This window comes from Phaenicophaeus curvirostris, chromosome 2, assembly GCF_032191515.1.
Source record: "Phaenicophaeus curvirostris isolate KB17595 chromosome 2, BPBGC_Pcur_1.0, whole genome shotgun sequence".
NCBI classification, from domain to species: Eukaryota; Metazoa; Chordata; class Aves; order Cuculiformes; family Cuculidae; genus Phaenicophaeus; species Phaenicophaeus curvirostris.
In genome coordinates, this window is record NC_091393.1 from 22,157,485 (window position 1) to 22,176,290 (window position 18,806).

The 18,806-nt window shown below is 44.4% G+C and overlaps 1 protein-coding gene across 1 annotated transcript in view; it reads left to right on the top strand.

The window, feature by feature from the left end:
* The window catches only part of KLHL31 (kelch like family member 31), a 243,792-nt gene that overhangs the window by 184,504 nt on the left and 40,482 nt on the right, over nt 1-18,806 (top strand). The window lies entirely within an intron of this gene.

Here is an 18,806-nt window from a genome sequence, read left to right on the forward strand (position 1 = left end):
GACTTGGTCAGCTCTGCGTCATGCTGCCTGGGCTGCCCCTGAGAGTGGCAAGAGAGAGAAGGGGGCTGCCTCCACCGAGGGCTGCGACATGAAGGGGACACAAGGGACAGGAGATCAGGGATCGTGGGGGGCAGCAGCAGGAGAGCACTGAAAAGGAGGGGGTAGAAGTGGTGACTGGTTGTTGTCAGAGCCACACAGCTCAAAGTGCCCTCAAGAGCTGGGCCCCAAGGTGGATGCCAGCAATTGCTTCCCCAGAAAGGGGGCTACTTGGGTCTGCTGGTGGCAGTGGGGGCTGCTCCCCCCAGAACCAGGTTTCCAGTAGTGGATGATGTCCTGGAGCTCATCCCAGGGCTCTTCCCTGCAGCAGAGTGCCAGCAGGATCCTGCAGCTGAGACATGCTCATGGGATACCTGCTGCTGCAGAGACATCTCACCAGGACAGTGCTGGAGCAGAGGAGCCCTTGCAAGGAGCTCCCAGCCAGAGCAAGACACTGGTTCATTAACCAGCTGAAGCAAAAAATGAAATTCCTTGGAGATCTGTTATTAATATAGCAGGATTTCTTTTCTATACAGGGAATAAAAGTGTGTGACCCATAGTCTGGTGTAGCTGCACAGTCAGTGATCTGAGACATGGAGCACTGAAGAGGGGAGAGTCACAATACATTTGCTCAGCCTCATCCCATATAATAGCATCTCAGAAAACAATAATAATAATAATAATAGTTTAGTTCAGCCCTACAGGCTGCATCCATGCTGGTTATCTGGAGGCAGATTTGTTTTCCATGCAAGCTACATACTTTGGGGACTGCTCCCATTTCTCAAGAGGTAAATACTGGCTGTTCCCTGAGCTTTAAAGGGTTCTGTGCTTTTCTAACAAGCTGTGTAACAGTCCAGTAGCTTCCATCTGTTTTGTCAGTCCTCTTCTTGTCATCTAGCATTAAAAAAAAAAAAAGGCCCCAACTCATTCCTGCAAGGGACCAAGCACTGCCCATTTGTTGAGCAGATAGATTTGCAGGCAGCCTGAGAACAAGGTGCTTAAAAGGAAAATATGGGGACAAGGATAAGGTTTCACAGTCTACATGAATGTAGACATATCTGTAAATGGACAAGGATCAATTATCGATTTTAATTTGAGCTGCATCAGGGTTTTTGTATTGAGGAAGAAAAATCCTCCAGGTTTACTGTAAAATTAGGGTTTGCTGCTTGCAAAACCTTTAGTCTCTTTTCAGTGCTCCAAACCCAGTTTTGCAATGACTAAAAGCAGTGTCCCACGTTTCCCAAAGAACTCACCAAAAGCTGCAAGAAGAAAGCGTAGGTAGATTCCCCTCAAAATCACAGGGGGCTTCAGGCTGCCCCTGAGAAAGACAGAAGAAGATCAATAAGCCTCGTCTTCCAAGAGGGTGATGTCTGAACCCACCGCAGGCTGTCACTCATTCCTAAGCAGCTCAGAAGCCAAATTTTCAGCTGAATGTTAGGTTTTTATCAGAATCCAGAAACTGGCACAGTTACTGAGCTGGCAGCAAATCTCAGGACTAAGAGTCCTGTCAGGAGCACCTCAGGATTCTGCCTACCTGGGGCAGCCCTGGGCATGCCTCCCTTTCCACAGTGGGCATGACGGGATGCATAAGGGGGGAGAGAGTTTCCCTGAGGATCTATTAGTCCTGCAAAGCTGCATGTGGAAAGGCAGAATGTTCATCTCTTTTTCTGAAGCACTCATCCAATGCTGAACCACTGAAAAGACACATTAGCAACTACATAAATAAATGCATACCTGGTGCTAGTGACCTTAGGAGACTTCAGCAGCTGCAGAGGCTGATTCCTGCTGGAGATATGTCTCACACACCAGTGTGAGATACTATCATGCTGATGCATGAAGTGTACATATCTAGTGTAAGTATGCCTATTTATACCAGAAGGTGAGTTTCATTTTATGAGGGAAAGAAGCATTGCAGCACTTACAGGCTTGGGGAAGAGTGGCTGGAAAGATACCTGGTGGAAAAAGTTCTAGGGGTGTTGGTCAACAGCCAGCTGAACATGAGCCAGCAGTGTATCCAAGTGGCCAAGAAGGCCAGTAGCATCTTGGCTTGCATGAGAAATGGTGTGGCCAGCAGGATGACAGAAGCAATTGTCCCCCTGAACTCAGTGCTGGTGAGACGACACCCCAAACACTGTGTTCAGTTTTGGGCCCCTCAGTACAAGAAAGACATTGAGCTCCTGGAGTGAGTCCAGAGAAGAGCAATGAAGCTGGTAAAGGGTCTAGAGCACAAGTCTTATAAGAAGCGTCTGAGGGAATTGAAGTGGTTTAGTCTGGAGAAGAGGAGGCTGAGGGAAGACCTTGTTGCTCACTACAACTACCTGAAAGGAGATTGTAGTGAGGTAGTGTTGGTCTCTTCTCCCAAGTAACAAGTGATAGGATGAGAGGAAATGGCCTCAAGCTGCACCAGAGGACATTTACACTGGATATTAGGAAAAAAAATCCTTCGTGGAAAGGGTTGTCAAGCATTGGAACAGGCTGCCCAGAGAAGTGGTTGAGTCACCGTCCCTGGAGGTGCTTAGAGACATGGTTTAGTGGTGGACTTGGCAGTGAGGTTAACTGTTGGACTCAATGATATTAAAGGTCCTTTCCAGCCTATATGATTCTAAGTCTAAGTGAGTTTTTCCCCTGGCAAAACCTGCTGTCACGATTTCAAGTAAGCATTTACAGAGTATAAACTGCTTCTTATCGGAAAAAGAACGTGATTTAACAGCAGCTTAAATTACAGAAATTAAAAGGCAGAAAGCTAAGAGATGCAGATTTTTTTTTTCTTGAAACTTCAGACCAAAGAGAACCAACAATGCAGATATTCACTAACAAGTTTTCTACATTTCATGAACAAACATGAAATACGTGTGTGGCTATGGGCAGCCCTTTGCCAATCTTTCTGCCAGCTCAGATTTTTATAAGTTGTCGGAAAGTGTTTGACAAACAATGTCAAATCATAATCAGAAGACAGGAATGTTTGGCAAGGAAGATAATGTTATTAGAGTTGCAAGAAAAGAACGAGGAGGCTGGATGAGAGCTTTAGCTGCAGGGGAAGCTCAGGCTGAGAAACATCCTCCGTACAGGTGCTGGTAGGGGAGTTTGCAGTGAAGAAAAGGCAGGTGGTGACAGCTCATGGGCTGCAGGAGAAAGCAGGCTTTCTCAGAAAAAGGGAGGCCCAGTTCTCTGGGCAGCTGTAGCAGAGTGGTCCCCGCTATGTACATGATGCAGTTACCTGTCATTGACAATGTCTTTGTGGGATCAGATCAGGGCTCCTGCGAGCAGAGGGATGCACTCTTGGAAATTCATAGGAACTTGGAAAAAACAAGCTGTAGTCAGAATTTGCAGTTAAAATGACAATGGACTCAAATGAAAACAGCACTGGAAAAAGAAAGAAATGTAGTGAACTTCACAGTGTTTAGGAATCCAAGAGTCCTGTAGAGCAAGCTTTTACATAACTAGCAGCTCAGTCATCAAAAAGAAAGAAAGATGGGGAAAGGAGCAGATTAAATACCTGTTCTGCCTCAGCAGGAGTTTAATTACCTTGAGAAGTGAATCCGATTCCATTGCTTTCTGGGTGGTAAGCTTGGAGTTTGGCAATACCCAATACACATGAAGTATTTTTTATGTAATGCTCTGAAAACAGGCAACAACATGTGGCTTTCCAGCGGATCAACCTTTGCAGACCTTTGAAAATGAGGACATCCAGTGGCTGAACATTATAACTGGGATTTTCATCAAGGATTTATGTCCACGGCAGAACCTCAGCAGTTATGCCAAGTTCCTGCCCTTCACAGAGACCTGGTAAGTCCTATATGGAGTAAAGGCTTTTAAAGAAGCCTTCTACGCTGGGGTAAATTACACTTAATAAAGGGCTCATGATTGTAATAAACTGCTTGAGGCAGGCTCAGTATCATCCAATAATTCCCTAGCCAAGAATATTGCTTCACCTTTACTTCTCTGCTTCCCATGCTTTTGTTGATATAGTTAGAAAAGCTTTCAAATCCTATCATGTTTTTAGTGTGGCCTTTAAATGTCTTATTTAGTTAAAGACAGTAAATACGGCTGTGAGTTTCAGAAACACTTACTGCCTAACCAGTCCCCCTGGAACCAATCAGTACAGCAAGCATTTGCATACCAGGCATTTAGTAAATTAGCCTTAGATGCACAAGTTCAAATATTTACACCTAGCTCCTGTATTACTATAATATTTAAAGACCAATTGTAGCAATTAATTGTATTTCCAAACACACATTGTAGGAGAGGAACTAAAATATTAACAAATCAATTTCATGCTTTACTCCCATGAAACTGCAGCAGCTGATAACTCAACAATATTACATTTCAGGACAAGAATATTGCATCTTGTATGAACCACAGCAGAGACACAATGAAAATATGTAAAAATCAGAGTCAGATCCAGAGGAAATGGGCCAGTAGAGTTTTTGCACATTTCCAAGCCGTGATTTCCCCTGGGGATGTACATACAATATCTGCAGTCTGCAATAAGTAACACCTTACTTGACACCGGGCACTTAATTTGGCAGCTGGGAATTGCAGAACTGTGCTGAACTGTGATTTCCAAGATGAGACCAGTGAGTAGAAAAACCTTTGCCTTTCTAAAAGTTGATTTGAACTAGTGTCATTTAGGACTATATTGACATGCCTCAGAATAATCCCTCAAAGACGTGCCAGGTAGCCCTTCATACAGCTCATAGCTCTGAACCAGCAAAGCCAAGTACTGAAAACAGAGGGTATAACAGTACCTCAGATCTTTTCTATCAGTTCTTTTCGGCATAGAGTGCATAGTGCAGGTCCGAGAGCAGAGACTTGTGTGTTCTCCACCTCCTGTCCCCACTTTTCTTTCCTGTCTAGGCTGATTGTAGCTGCAGTCACTAAGATTTCCCACCTGGACAGATGTAACCTGCTTCTCAGCTCACTCTAGATATGAAATGCCATCACAGTTTAAGCCTAATGCTCATGCAGGGACATGACAGTCAGTTCAAGCAAGCCAATTCAACGAGAAACCAATCCAGCCATCATTAGCAGCTCTATCTACTCTCTGAACCACTTCAATCCCAATTTCACGGGGCAAGTACCATTCAATCCAGTTTTCATCCATTACATGCTTTTAGGCTATACTTGCAGTTTAAGCTTAAACCAGTAGACAGCCAGTTAAGTTAGGCTTATACCACCAAGTCAGAAACCAAACCCAATGCCCCTTGTGATCAGCAGAGGGAGGGTATAGCCCTGAAGCTCCCTAGCACAGCAATTCTCTCCTGCTTTGCCAGTGCTGCTGTGGCCCAGCATGCGCTGGATTGCCTCTCAGAGCGCTTCAGGTCACTTTTAGCCAATCTAAGCCACTTTTCAGCCTAAACCTCTCTAGTTGCTGGCTTCTGCTGAAAAAAATACTCTTTTCCATCTTCTCTTCCCCAAGAACTAGACACAACAGCAGGGTTAAGATCAAGCTTGCTGATCTCATGGGAAACCAAACCAGTATGAAAAATACAAAAAGATTGTTTTATTTCATTGGCTTTGAATGCTGAATCAACATATCATATACTACATGAGCACTAGACCTGATTCAACACAGGAGATAGAAATGTTTGGTCAGCAGTTTGGGAGTCTATTTTTACCAATTTGGCTGACTGCTACATTAGAAAAACACTCAGCTTGGTGCAAAGAAGGGACCATGAGCGTAGGGCAAGAGAGGAGAGAGAGATTGTGGCAATGCCAGTTTTGATCAGCTGTCATTATTTTATCCTGCATTTAAATTATTTACAGCTTTATTGTTTGGGAACTATGTTTAGAGCTCATAAAAAAAAATTAATTGCTGAGGAAAAAGCATGCTCAGCAGACCCCAGGAACTTACTGTCTTTGAAGGAGAACTTTAATTTTCATGGACTGACTCTTTCTCGATTACAGCACACTTTTCTTCTCTGGCTTGGGGGTTATGGAGAGCAGAATGTAAATCCCATCATGGATGTGTGCACCCTTATATTAAAATTTCCTGTATGATAGGTTATGTTTGAGATGGCCACACCGGCTGACTAACAGTATATAAACTCCTGCCACTTTTCACATGTAATGTGGAAGCAAAGAGCGTGTAAGAAATTCTGGGGGCTTTTTTTCCCCATTACTCTTGGTGCTATCTGCCTACCTAATATCTTGTATCTTTTCTAGACCATTAGTGTCATCCTTAACTGCTTATCTGATTTTACTTACTGGTAAAACATACAATGTTTTGGGGACAGATGCTTAAACACCAGTGCACTAAACAAAGTCAAGATTCAATATTGGGAGCCTCAGGGCTCTTTTCTTTCTGCAACAGTATTGTGATTTTTTTTTTTTTTTTGATGTAGAGCCCCTACCAGCTCACAAGAATTTCATCCTGAAATTAGAGAGATCTTTTCAATTAGCTTAGTCTTATAGCTAGATTGTGCTGGCTTTCTATGAGGTATCTGCATTTCATTGCATTCATTATGAATGCAACCACAGAGCACGTACTTATTTCTTCAGAGGCTGCCTCAGATTACATGTTGACAAATTACATATTGACAGATTATACGGTGACAAGCAATTAATCTTTTTATTCCCTTCACCAGTCCATCAAAGACAGAAACCCCACTGTACACAGGCTCAGAATGACAAAAAACCACATTAGTTCCCTCTCATGTGTCTAATTTGCTTTAAAATGCCTGTTTTCAGCTGAGAGACATAAGGGCAAAAATGTTCTCCTGCTTTCTGCTTCAAGTGTAAAGTGGAAAAAAATTGCGTGCGTAAGTACTTTAAGTAAAATAACAGCAAATACGTATCTTGACTTTACTAATAGTACAAAATTTACATAGCCATTATTGACAGTAGACTCCAACTCAGATGTCTGTGGAGGTGACTAAATACTCCCCCTCCCTCCGCTCTGTTAGGCATCAAAAGTGTTCTTTTCAGTTAAAAGCCTTCAAAAAGTTATGTCGTACCCATGCCTCATCCCCCACAGATTTAAAAAAAAAATGAAAATCTATATTCTCCTTTTTCAACAAACTAGATGCTACATCATCATCATCATCTTCTCTGCATCAGCCTAAGCCAGTGATCTGGATCAAACCCAGCTGTAATAAGACCAAAAATATAATGCAGAGAATTTCTTACCATTCCCTGCTGAGATCTGAAAAAGGTGAGGCAAAGTATACTGTGTTTTGAATAAATTCATCTATACTTTCAGCAGAGAGGCTTGCAATCTTGCAGTCATACTGAATACAGCTGTACTTACCATACTGAAAAAAACCAGATGTGTATTGCAGAGCTTTGTCATTCCAGTTTGGTGATAGTAGATTTTTTTAATTGGACTTAATGGGCTGTGAATATTGCAAACTGAGCAACTTGTCTGATGGCCTGGGTTGATATTCCTGTATTTCTCAAGCTCCAGCATAAATTTTCTAGAATAAATCCGAGTGCTGAGCAGTGGCACAGATTCAAATGGTTCAGCTTTGCAGCTATTGACTGCTGAACGGGTACAGAAACAGCCTTTGCATTTGTCATGGCTACTTGTCTGCTGATACTCATTCTGCTTGAACAGACACTACGCAGGCATTAATAGAGAGATAGGATCTTGCACTGATGCTCAGAAAACAGATTTTGAAGGGATTATCCAACCAATGGAAAATTAGTTTTCCTGAGTTCAATCTGGCATGCCCTCCCCCACCCTTGCAGTGTTTAGAGTCAACATCTCTGCTGAGATTTATTCTCCAGTCGAAGTCTGGGGGATTTCAGGGGATAACTCATACTAACATTCCCATAAAGTACACGTTACCACCTCTCTGCCCCAGCAGCACTGGGTTTCTCTAACTTTCTGAAACTCCTATCTCACCATAAGCATTGTCTCATGCAATCAAGAGACTTTTAGATGATGTTGGCTATTTAGAGCAGATAAAAAGAGGATGAGTATAAAAAGCTGATGGGGCTCCCCACGAAGAGAAGCAGCGAGCCTCACAGTCTGCACACAAATGCGCTGCGGCATGTCTTGAAAGCAATGTCACTCTCCTTCAACCTTTTGTGCTTAATTTTCTGCAGTGGGAAGTGGCAGGCCATTAGCAGCACACTCACAGGAATTGCTCATCCCAAATGAAATCTGGAGGCTTGCTGCCTGCTGCAGCCACACTCCAGCCACCGCGCTGTACCAGGGGTCTGATGTGACAAGGAGACATATTTTCCATAACCCAAATGTTAAATGGTAGAGCTACTCAAGGAAGATTTCCCTCTAGCAAGTCTTCCCCTAATTTAATAGGGAGAAGAATCATAGAATCACCAGGTTGGAAAAGACCCACAGGACCATCGAGTCCAACCATTCCTATCAAACACTAAACCATGTCCCTTAGCACCTCGTCCACCTGTCCCTTGAATCCCTCCAGGGAAGGTGACTCAACCACCTCCCTGGGCAGCCTGTTCCAGTGCCCAATGACCCTTTCCGTGAAAAAGTTTTTTCCTAAAGTTCAGCCTGAACCTCCCCTTGTGCAGCTTGAGGCCATTCCCTCTTGTCCTGTCCCCTGCCACTTGGGAGAAGAGGCCACCTCCCTCCTCTCCACAACCTCCTTTCAGGTAGTTGTAGAGAGCAAGGAGGTCTCCCCTCAGCCTCCTCTTCTCCAGGCTAAACAACCCCAGCTCTCTCAGCCATTCCTCATAAGGCCTGTTCTCCAGACCCTTCACCAGCTTCGTTGCTCTTCTCTGGACTCGCTCCAGAGCCTCAACATCCTTCTTGTGGTGAGGGGCCCAGAACTGAACACAGGATTCGAGGAGCGGTCTCACCAGTGCTGAGGCCAGAGCACTGAGCCCTGGGGAACCCCACTTGTCACTGGCCTCCAGCTGGATTTAACTCCATTTCCCACCACTCTCTGGGCCCGGCCATCCAACCAGTTTTCCACCCAGGAGAGTGTGCGCCTGTCCAGGCCAGAGGCTGACAGTTTCCAAGCAGAATGCTGTGAGAAACTGTGTCAAAGGCTTTACTGAAGTCCAGGAAGATACATCCACAGCCTTTCCCTCATCCAGCAGCCGAGTCACTTTGTCATAGAAAGCGATCAGGTTAGTCTGGCAAGACCTGCCTTTTGTGAACCCATGTTGACTGGGCCTGATCACCTGGTTCTCTTGCATGTGCTTCATGATAGCACCCAAGATCACCTGCTCCATGACTTTCCCTGGCACTGAGGTCAGACTGACAGGCCTGTAGTTCCCTGGGTCCTCCCTGCGACCCTTCTTGTAGATGGGCACGACATCAGCCTCCAGTCCAGTGGGACTTCCCCAGTCTTCCAGGACTGTTGGAAGATGATGGAAAGGGCTTGGGCCAGCACATCTGCCAGCTCCTTTAATACCTTTGGGTGGATCCCATCCAGCCCCATAGCAGGTCCAGGAGGGCACCCTCCCGTGTCGGTTTGCTCACCAGTTGTGCGAGGAAATGACATCTAATTAAATACGTGAGCCCAGACATTGATCTCTGGTCTTTGCTGCTGCTACACTAAGGCCACCAGACCTCTGAACAACTGAGCCAAGTGTGGCCTTATATAGAGATCACCACAGCTACAGCTGCTCCGAAGTACCTTGCCTCCACAAGATAAAATAGCACACGGTAGAGGGGGAGGGGTGGTGATGGTGGGTGTAGGAAAAAAAAAAAAAGACAGAAAAAATAATCAGGCTTTAAAAAGCTGCCAAAAGGCACTGGAGCCAGAGTTCGGTAAAAAGAGGACAGTGTGTTTATCTACTTCCTTCAAAACAGGCACAGCCCACTTGCCACATGAGGCTGTAAGCAGAGCTGTGGATGAGCAATATCCAAGAGCAAGGAAGGTTTCAAGTACGGAGAAATCTAAATTTTTTGAAAAGTCCCATTTTCAAACACAGGCATCAGAGTTGGACTTTCTAAACCTGAATTTGAAGCATGTGCTTTTGGTAACACAGGCACCTATTTCATACTTAGTGACAAATCATCAAGTCAAAGTGTGAAGAAAACAAATTTAGCAGACCAAAAATTATGAACAAGCACTTGAAGACAGCAAACATCCTTATTTTTGAGCATGTTGACTGTATCCTGGTTATTTTGGGATACACACCAGGAGAGAGCAGCTGCGTCTCTGATGCTAAGAAGCTTTAACTTCCTGTAAAAGAGCTCTGAAAAAGAACAATGCCACTGGAAACACATTTATAAAATCATCCATGATGGGGAATAAGGAATGGCTTGAATGTGGGAGCTAACGTGACATCCCTGAAAATGAGAGGGAAAAGAAAAGTGTGTGTTCAACACAAAACAGAGCATAATATACACTAGGTTATCTCATAGATATGTTCCTTCATGTGACATATTGCATCAAGAGCTGGAGGAGAGAGGGTTGTGATGGAAAGGACAGACAGCCTGCAAGATCTGGGTGGACAGATGAGGTGCCAGGGTAGGGGTAAGGACACAGTGTGGGTTATTGAGCCCTTCCTTTCAAAGGAGAGACTGGAAATGCCAGTGGGCTTTGGGAAGATAAGCGGGAGAACCAAAAAACACATTACTCAACATTACGGGGAAAGCTGGCAAGGCAAACAGCTACACCGGCATTTGGATGACAGACCAAAAAAAACCAGAGTTTTATTTTAATCTCACGGTTGGGGATTAGCTTGATGTTTCTGTTTTTTTCAGAGTGCCCATACTTGTGGTTTGGCATCTATCTGGAAGGGAAACAAAAACCCTCTAAACTGCATGCCAGTGTGCTTGGAAAGGGGCTGTTAAGAGGAAATTACCCGGGCCAGAATTTTCATAATTGCCGGAGGGAGTTACAGCATCAAACTGTACCCAGCCTCAGGAGAAAATGGGAACCTTGTTCTCCCAGGCACTTCTTGCAGCACTTGAACCCCTCTGGAACAACCTCTCCTGGGCCACAAAGGCGGCTTGTGGGAAGGACAGACAAGCAGGGACAGGAGTCATGCTTCAAGAAGTATGGAAGGTGGGATGCACAGCATCCACCTGACTCCTTACCATCCTCAGGACTGCATGGTGACATTATCTTTCTGCCAAACTTCATTGCCTGGAAGTCACACTATAGGAATCCTTAAAAAGCCAAATAATCTTTAAACTTTGATAATCAGAAGGTACCTCAGAGCATAGGAAGGAAAAAGCAGCCTACTGCTGTCTACCTGTAGGTAAAGTCCTCCTGGTCCCCTAGCAGAGGATGCTGGTAGCTGCAGTGAGGTAGGAGCCAGGCACTGCCACAGGGAAGAAGGGAATAATGGACAGGCAACCAGGAGGAGGGCCAGCACCAAAGCAAAAACATCTTCTCTCCTATAGAAACAGTAGCACCGTAGAAAATTGTCACTACAAGAACTCTGACAGAAAGGCGTTATTTTTAATAGAATCCAACAGATTGTTATAAATGATGGAAAAGAAATGAAGCTTCCTGTTCCAGCACAAGGAGAAAAAGGCTGGTAGAATGAATAACTCTCCTGACCCTTACAAGCTCAGAATCTCAGTGGGTTTTAACTACAGAGAACTAAGTAGCATGTAAACCACCATACTAGTCAGAGCAGCACCAAAAACATCATCTGTCCCATCCTTGGTTTTTCCCTAAATCCTCAGAAAAAGCCTTTCTGCTCTATAAGTGCCATAATTTCAAGAAAATTACAGTGTTTTCAGTGTTTAACATTGTCTTGTATGCAAAACATAGCTCAGTCTTACTCAAACGACCGAGACAAATACTTCATACATTATGCACGAGTTCTTCCACAAAGCTCTTGATACAGATTATAGAGAATCAAGATACGCTGTCATCTTAGCACTGAAAGTTTTGATAACACCGAATGATTAAATAACTTCACAGTATACCCGACTCTGAGGTTTTCCCTTCCCTAAGCCTCTCTTGATAGGCAGGCCAGAGAGATTTGAGCCCTCAGTATTGAAAAACAAAAGAGCAGAGGAAGAACAGGTACAGCTGAGTGCAGCTCTTCAGATCAGGAGACTCCTGGGAACAGCATCTAATGGAGACTGGGTACATTTCCCTTCTCTGGGACCAATGCATTTCTGAGAACATTAAAATTTTACATCTTCAAGGGGCTATTAGGAACATACGAGGACTTCTAGAGTAAGTTAATGTCTTGGCATGTACCTGTTCTAAAAGTATTTGTCCTTGAAACAGTGATGGGGAAAATCAGTTTCAGAAAATAAATATATCCCTGGTTCACCAGGCCCAAAGAAAAGATTACATTGAGAAGTCCAAGAGGCAACATAAGCTTCATTTCCTCACGTATTTCTCCCCTTCTTAAAGCACTGAATCATTTTTGCTGTGATAATAAAGGACAGGGAGGCTGCCAGCCCTCTTGCCAAATAAAGGAATTGGAAATTATGACAGTAGATTAAGCAGCCAGTGATCGACACCCAGATCACAACAAAACCTTGTGGCACAGGGCAGAGAACTCCGTATTATAATGAGGTCCCCAATACATGATTTTGCATTTTCAGAGCCACACGGAGCATTTTTCTCCTTCCCTAGAAGGGCTGAGAGATCAATACCCTCTACTCAGGGTCTGTGGTGTTCACTCCTCAACTGCAGAAGCAAACTCAGGTCTCAGGCTTTCTGGAAACCTGGAGAAGCTCTTTGTGCATAAGCCTCTAAAACATCCACTTTCTCCATGCTTTTCTAAATGCCTAAGCCCAGAACTCTGCTGTCAGCACTGCTCCAGCATGATACTAATGCTCTGAAAAGTCACACTTTAATGCTCCACTTTAGTGTTTATCTAAATTTCAGGCAGCATAATTATCTAACTTTCAGGCTGAAAGGTCTGAAAGCATTGAGAAAGCACATCAACACAGGTAACTCCTGAAAAACATGTTTTGCAGAGAGTTAAGTACAGCACATGCATGGGAGAGAAAAAGCTGAGAAACACCTAAGTGTTGTGAAAAGCTGTAAGTAAGTAAAGTACCTTGTCTGGTGAAAGAAACTTATGAATTATATCAAGCAAGGTAGCAGGAGGACAAGGGCTTCAACATATTCCCACTTAGAGTGGTCAGCATCTTCAAAAGAGGGAATATTACTTCCCAGTGAGATCTCAGCAGCTTTCTCCCCTCTTGCAGAACAAATTCCCTTTTCTTCCAGATGCAAGCATCAGCTTGCTCCTCTTCATTTCTGCCCAAGCAGCTTATTTTGCTGCTTCTACAGGCTTCAGCAAGCAGCACCCCTTCCTCTACAGCCTCAACAACTCCATGAACACTAAGGAATAGGACCCAGAGAAGTGGTAAAGAGCTTTGTCTACTGCTTGGATACCCACTTGCAGTTCTGTAGGAGGACAGCTTCGTAAGATTTTCCAGAGCTGCTCAGCCCTCTCCCCTAAGCAAGTGCCATTTTTAGGTCTGTCACCAGGGATAAGAAGCAGCAACTTTTCTGTAGACAGAGTTCACAAAACATACGCTGCTGAAGGCTTCCACTGGCACATCCCACAGTGAGCACAACCTTTAGGGCTTAACCTATACGCTGTCAGCTGACAGGCTGAGAGAGTTGGACTTGTTTAGCCTACAGAAGAGAAGGCTCTGGGGACACCTTATAGCAGCCTGCCAGTACTTCAAGGAGGGCTACAGGAAAGCTGGGGAGGGACTCTTTATCAGGGAGTGTAGTGATAGGATGAGGAGTAATGGTTTTAAGCTGAAAGAGGGGAGATTTATATTAGATATTAGGAAGAAAATATTTACTGTGACAGCACTGAGATGCTGGAACAGGTTGACTGCAGACGTCGTGAATGCCCCACTCCTGAAGGTGTTCAAGGCCAGGTTGGATGAGACTTTGAGGAACCTGATTCAGTGGAAGGAGTCCCTGTCCAGAGCAGTGGGGTGGATGTAGGTGATCCCTTCAAGGTCCTTTCCAACCCAAATCATCCTACGACTCTATACGAAGATGACATTCATGACTTCATAGCTTCAAATTTAAAGCAGGGATTTTAAAGTCCTCCAACTGTAGGGGGAGTGAGGGGAGGCCCACACCCCCATCCTTCTGCACTGTCTTGACCTGAACAGTTTCTTCTGAATCCAAGAGACACTTGGATTCTGAAACTAAACCTCTATGCCTTAAAATATTTGATACTTTCCTAAATATTCACTGCTTCATTTCTGAAAAACTATGACAACCTTAAATATTTAATTCTGCAATTCCGGCAATTCCAAGCTCCAGTTTTAGTATCATTTTTGTCTAGAAGCTAGGGGGGGGTTAAACGCATGGGACTGTTGCACCTCAGGTTCCAGGATACTCCATCTTGGAGAACACAGCTTCTCCTGCTTTTCACAGTTCTAGGCCATGAGAGACTTAGACTTCATGTCCACCTCCAGAAAAATTTTTCTGGGATTACCACATTCCTTTGCACGCTTCAAAATGCCTGGTTTTCATCTGGTTTTTGTTGTTTTGACAGATCCCAACTCCCTACAAACTGTATTTATTTTCTGAAAAGCCTGCAATTCTGCTTCTAAAACTAATGTAGTCACAGATGCCCCTTTTTAATAAAGTTTTAAAAACAACCCAAGGCATGTAACCAAAAAAAATGACTGTACCACAGAGTAAAATGTAGTTCAGCTCTATGAAGAAGCTGAGAGAGGGAGATCAATAGCTGTGTAAGGACACAATTCACACGCGTGTAAAAACATGTTAAAAAAGAATTTCTGAAAAATAAGAGAGAGAAGGGCAACATTTCTGTGCACTGCACATCACACTCACTAAGCAGAAGGAAAAAATCATAGAATCATAGAATCACCAGGTTGAAAAAGACCTCTTGGATCATTGAGTCCAACCATTCCTATCAGCTACTAAACCATGCCCCTGAGCACCTCATCCACCCATCTTTATAAACACCTCCAGGTATGGACACTCAACCACCTCCCTGGGCAACCTCTGCCAGTTCCTGATGACCCTTTCCTTGAAAAATTTTTTTCTGATGTCAAGCCTCAACCTCCCCAGCAGAGCTTGAGGCCATTCCCTCTTGTCCTGTCCCCTGTCACTTGGGAGAAGAGCCCAGCTCCCTCCTCTCCACAACCTCCTTTCAGGTAGTTGTAGAGAGCAATGAGGTCTCCCCTCAGCCTCCTCTTCTCCAGGCTAAACACCCCCAGCTCTCTCAGCCGCTCCTCATAAGGCCTGTTCTCCAGCCCCCTCACCAGCTTTGTTGCTCTTCTCTGGACTCGCTCCAGAGCCTCAACATCCTTCTTGTGGTGAGGGGCCCAGAACTGAACACAGGATTCGAGGAGCGGTCTCACCAGTGCCGAGTACAGAGGGAGAAGAACCTCCCTGGACCTGCTGGTCACGCCGTTTCTGATCCAAGCCAAGATGCCATTGGCCTTCTTGGCCACCTGGGCACACTGCTGGCTCATATTCAGTCGGCTGTCAACCAACACCCCCAGGTCCCTCTCCTCCAGGCAGCTTTCCAGCCAGACTTCTCCTAGTCTGTAGCACTGCTTAGGGTTGTTGTGCCCCAAGTGCAGGACCCGGCATTTGGCCTTGTTAAACCTCATGCCATTGGACTCTGCCCAGCGGTCCAGCCTGTTCAGATCCCTTTGCAGAGCCTCCCGACCCTCCAGCAGATCAACACTTCCACCCAGCTTAGTGTCGTCTGCAAACTTGCTAAGGGTGCACTCGATGCCTTCATCCAGGTCATTGATGAAGACATTGAACAGGGCTGGACCCAGCACTGAGCCCTGGGGGACACTAACTAATGATTTATTCCCATTCTCGTGCCAAGCAGCACAATTGCAAAGAGTGATCCCACCACTTTCCTGAAGAGTTTCAGTGCCAAACAGTGGCAACCCAAAGCAGAGACTCATTGAAAACCAAAGTCAAATAGCAATACCAAGATATAATAAACTCGGCTGCTGCAGTGGGTCAAATCTGATTAATTCTGAGGAGACATCAGTATTCTTCTTCCATGACCAATTTAGCAGATGAGAAGGGTAAATGCTTTGGGGGCTGGAGGGAAGAATTGCTCATATGCAAATTACTGAAAATAAAAAAAGTCCATATCAGCCTGTAAAGAAACAAGGAAAAGGCCATTTCTCCCATAGGTGGTGAACCAGGAGAACAAGCTACTCCTCCTTTCTCCCTTGCCTGGTAGGATTAAGCTTGCCACAAGCAGACATTACAAATCTGGAGAGAATTAGACTTGTTCCTTCAGTGGCAATAACTAGTTCCAACTGCAGGAAAAGGATCTTGATAAATTGTGCTGTGGACATTGCCTTTGGCAGCTCTGTTGGAGGACAGAAACCTCTGCTCAGTGGTGGGGGCAGCTACAGGGGAGATAATAGGCTATCTAAACACAGCCTTCAGTCACCCACTCAAAGCTATCTCCTATCATTACAGTAAAGGCAAAGAAGGAAAACAAGAATCAGGCAACCCTCACTGGTTGTTATGGACTGGGTTGTTTTTTTTTCTGTTGGGGGGGTGTTTTGTTTGTGTTTCTAATAGCTGTATATCTAAGAATGTCGACTTACTCATCAATCCAACATTTTTCACCACACTAAGTCCTGGCACAGACATTTTCCTGAGCTTTCAGATGTCAGGGCTGAGATTCTCACTATGTGACAGGGTTTCTTTTCCCTCCACTGAGATTATCCTGTGACTACCAGAAATCCTTAGAAATCCCCAGGTACCAGACAGCATCACAGTCAGAGCTGCAACATCCTTCCTGCTGACAGGGGTCCCAGTTGTGTCTTGCTTCAGCAGCAGCTCTAAGACTGATCCTTGAAACAACAACAGCTGACAACAGTATTCATAGGACAGTTCACTGAGGTCTCCAAATTCTTCCAGAAGGATCATGGCAAACCCTAAACCCCTTCCTGGCTTTGCCCCAGGATTAGCCTAGCATTTGAATGCCTATGTGGTTGCGGAGAAGAGCTTAGGTCCTGGAACTTCATAAGCCTTCTAAGCAGCGTCTCATAAGAAAGAAAGCTTCATCTCAAAGTTGTGTTTTCTCCTCCTGCCACAAGGACTGTTTAAGTGGCAAGATCATACATCCTTTTAAGTGAGCAGTGGTCAGGCCAAGCTTTCTTCTTGAGCTCAACCACTAACTGGATGGAAAATATTCCTGAATGCTATGAAACAAACATTGGCAGGAAGCGGAAAGTGGTTTCTATGCATGAAATGGACAGTTTGAGGAGAAACTAAATACTCTCCATTTGTGGTCATTTCCACAACAGCAGGATTTCTCTTTTGTGACCATACTTTTCCTCCCATAACTCATTTAATTTAATAGAAATGAATGTGGAACTTGCTCATCACCTGGAGGGAAAAGCATTATGCTGCTGGGATGAAAGGTTCCAGAGATACTGCAGGAGGACTAAGAGCAGCTATGTGTTTCTAAGGAAGAGGAGGCCATCAGCCACTCACAACTTTGTGAAAAGTCCCTTACCTGAGAAGGATGACAGGACTCCTCCTCCAATCTGCCCTGAGTCAGGCTCAGCTTTCCACCAGGATGCTCAGAGCCAACAGGCTAGAATAGAGAACAGGTCAAACACAACAGGAGAATAAAGGATTTATCAGGAAGCAGGATGTGGCAACCAGCCTGAGGACTATACCACAAAACCAACCACAAGTCTTCCCAATACATCTACCAGCAGGGAACTGATCCACCTCAGGTCAATATACTCCAACACCATGTATTGTTAGGTATGCCTGATGCCAAGAACACAGATTTTGCAGGATCTCACCTCTACTGGATTAACTGCACACCGAGATGGAAGGCAGAAGACCAAAGAACCATCTACAGCAGTGTTCTAGTTCAGATTAGAAGTGTATGCTTTTGAAGTAAGCTTTGAATTTACCTCCACATATGCTTTGACCTGTGTCATGAAGCAGTATCAAACCACAAAACAATTTCTCACAAGTGAGCTGGCAGATGCATTCCCAGAACACCCACGGCACACTGCAGCCTCAGGTGGGCATTCAGTCTGTAAGAACAAACAACAGCACATAAGGTGAAAGAAAAACTCAAACTTGAAGTGCATGTAGCACCAACTACTTTATTGTAAATAGAATTGCTTGTCTACAATATTTTCTGATGTAGACACATTCAGGAAAACAATCTGATTCCATGGATACGCTCTCCATATCTTTTATCAGAGGTACATCTATAGCCTTTGAAGGGAAAGAAAGAAAAGAAAATGAAAGCCACTTAAAGTCACATTTGTCCTCCACACAGCTCTGTCATCAATGTCAAGGATAAGAAGTCATCTCCTACTTCAATTAACAATGCAAGTCATCTAGTTAAAACTGTTTATCCTTCAGTCTCCTGAGGGTATGCTCCTGTCATCTATAGCTGCTCTGAATGCTTACAGCTTGCTCTCTAATGCCAGAGACCAACAGAAAGCTTAGTTATGGCTTTGTCTTTTCTTACATGAAAGAATACCTGCAACAACTACAGCAAATAAAGTGATTTAGCAAAGAGGCAGAATTCTTGAACAATTCACCCTCCACTTGATAAAAACCTCCAGATGAATTAAACTTTCTACTGATTAGCAACTACATAGTGAGCAGAGCTGTTTGATGGACAACAGGTGCTACATTGGCCTTTCAGCCAGGTTTAAGTCCTGAACTGTTCCTCCCAAAACCATTCTTTACAGATGCAGATGTCAGACACTGCTGTACCTCTCTGATGAGTCAATGCTTGTTTTGATCTCAGAGACAGAGAAATCTCTCCACAGCATTTCTAGGTCAACACACCTGCGACCATCTTTCATTCTTTTTAGTGCAGCTATAGTGTATAGAGTAAAACCACAGCACAGTAGCACACCTGTCAACTTACAATCTCACTGT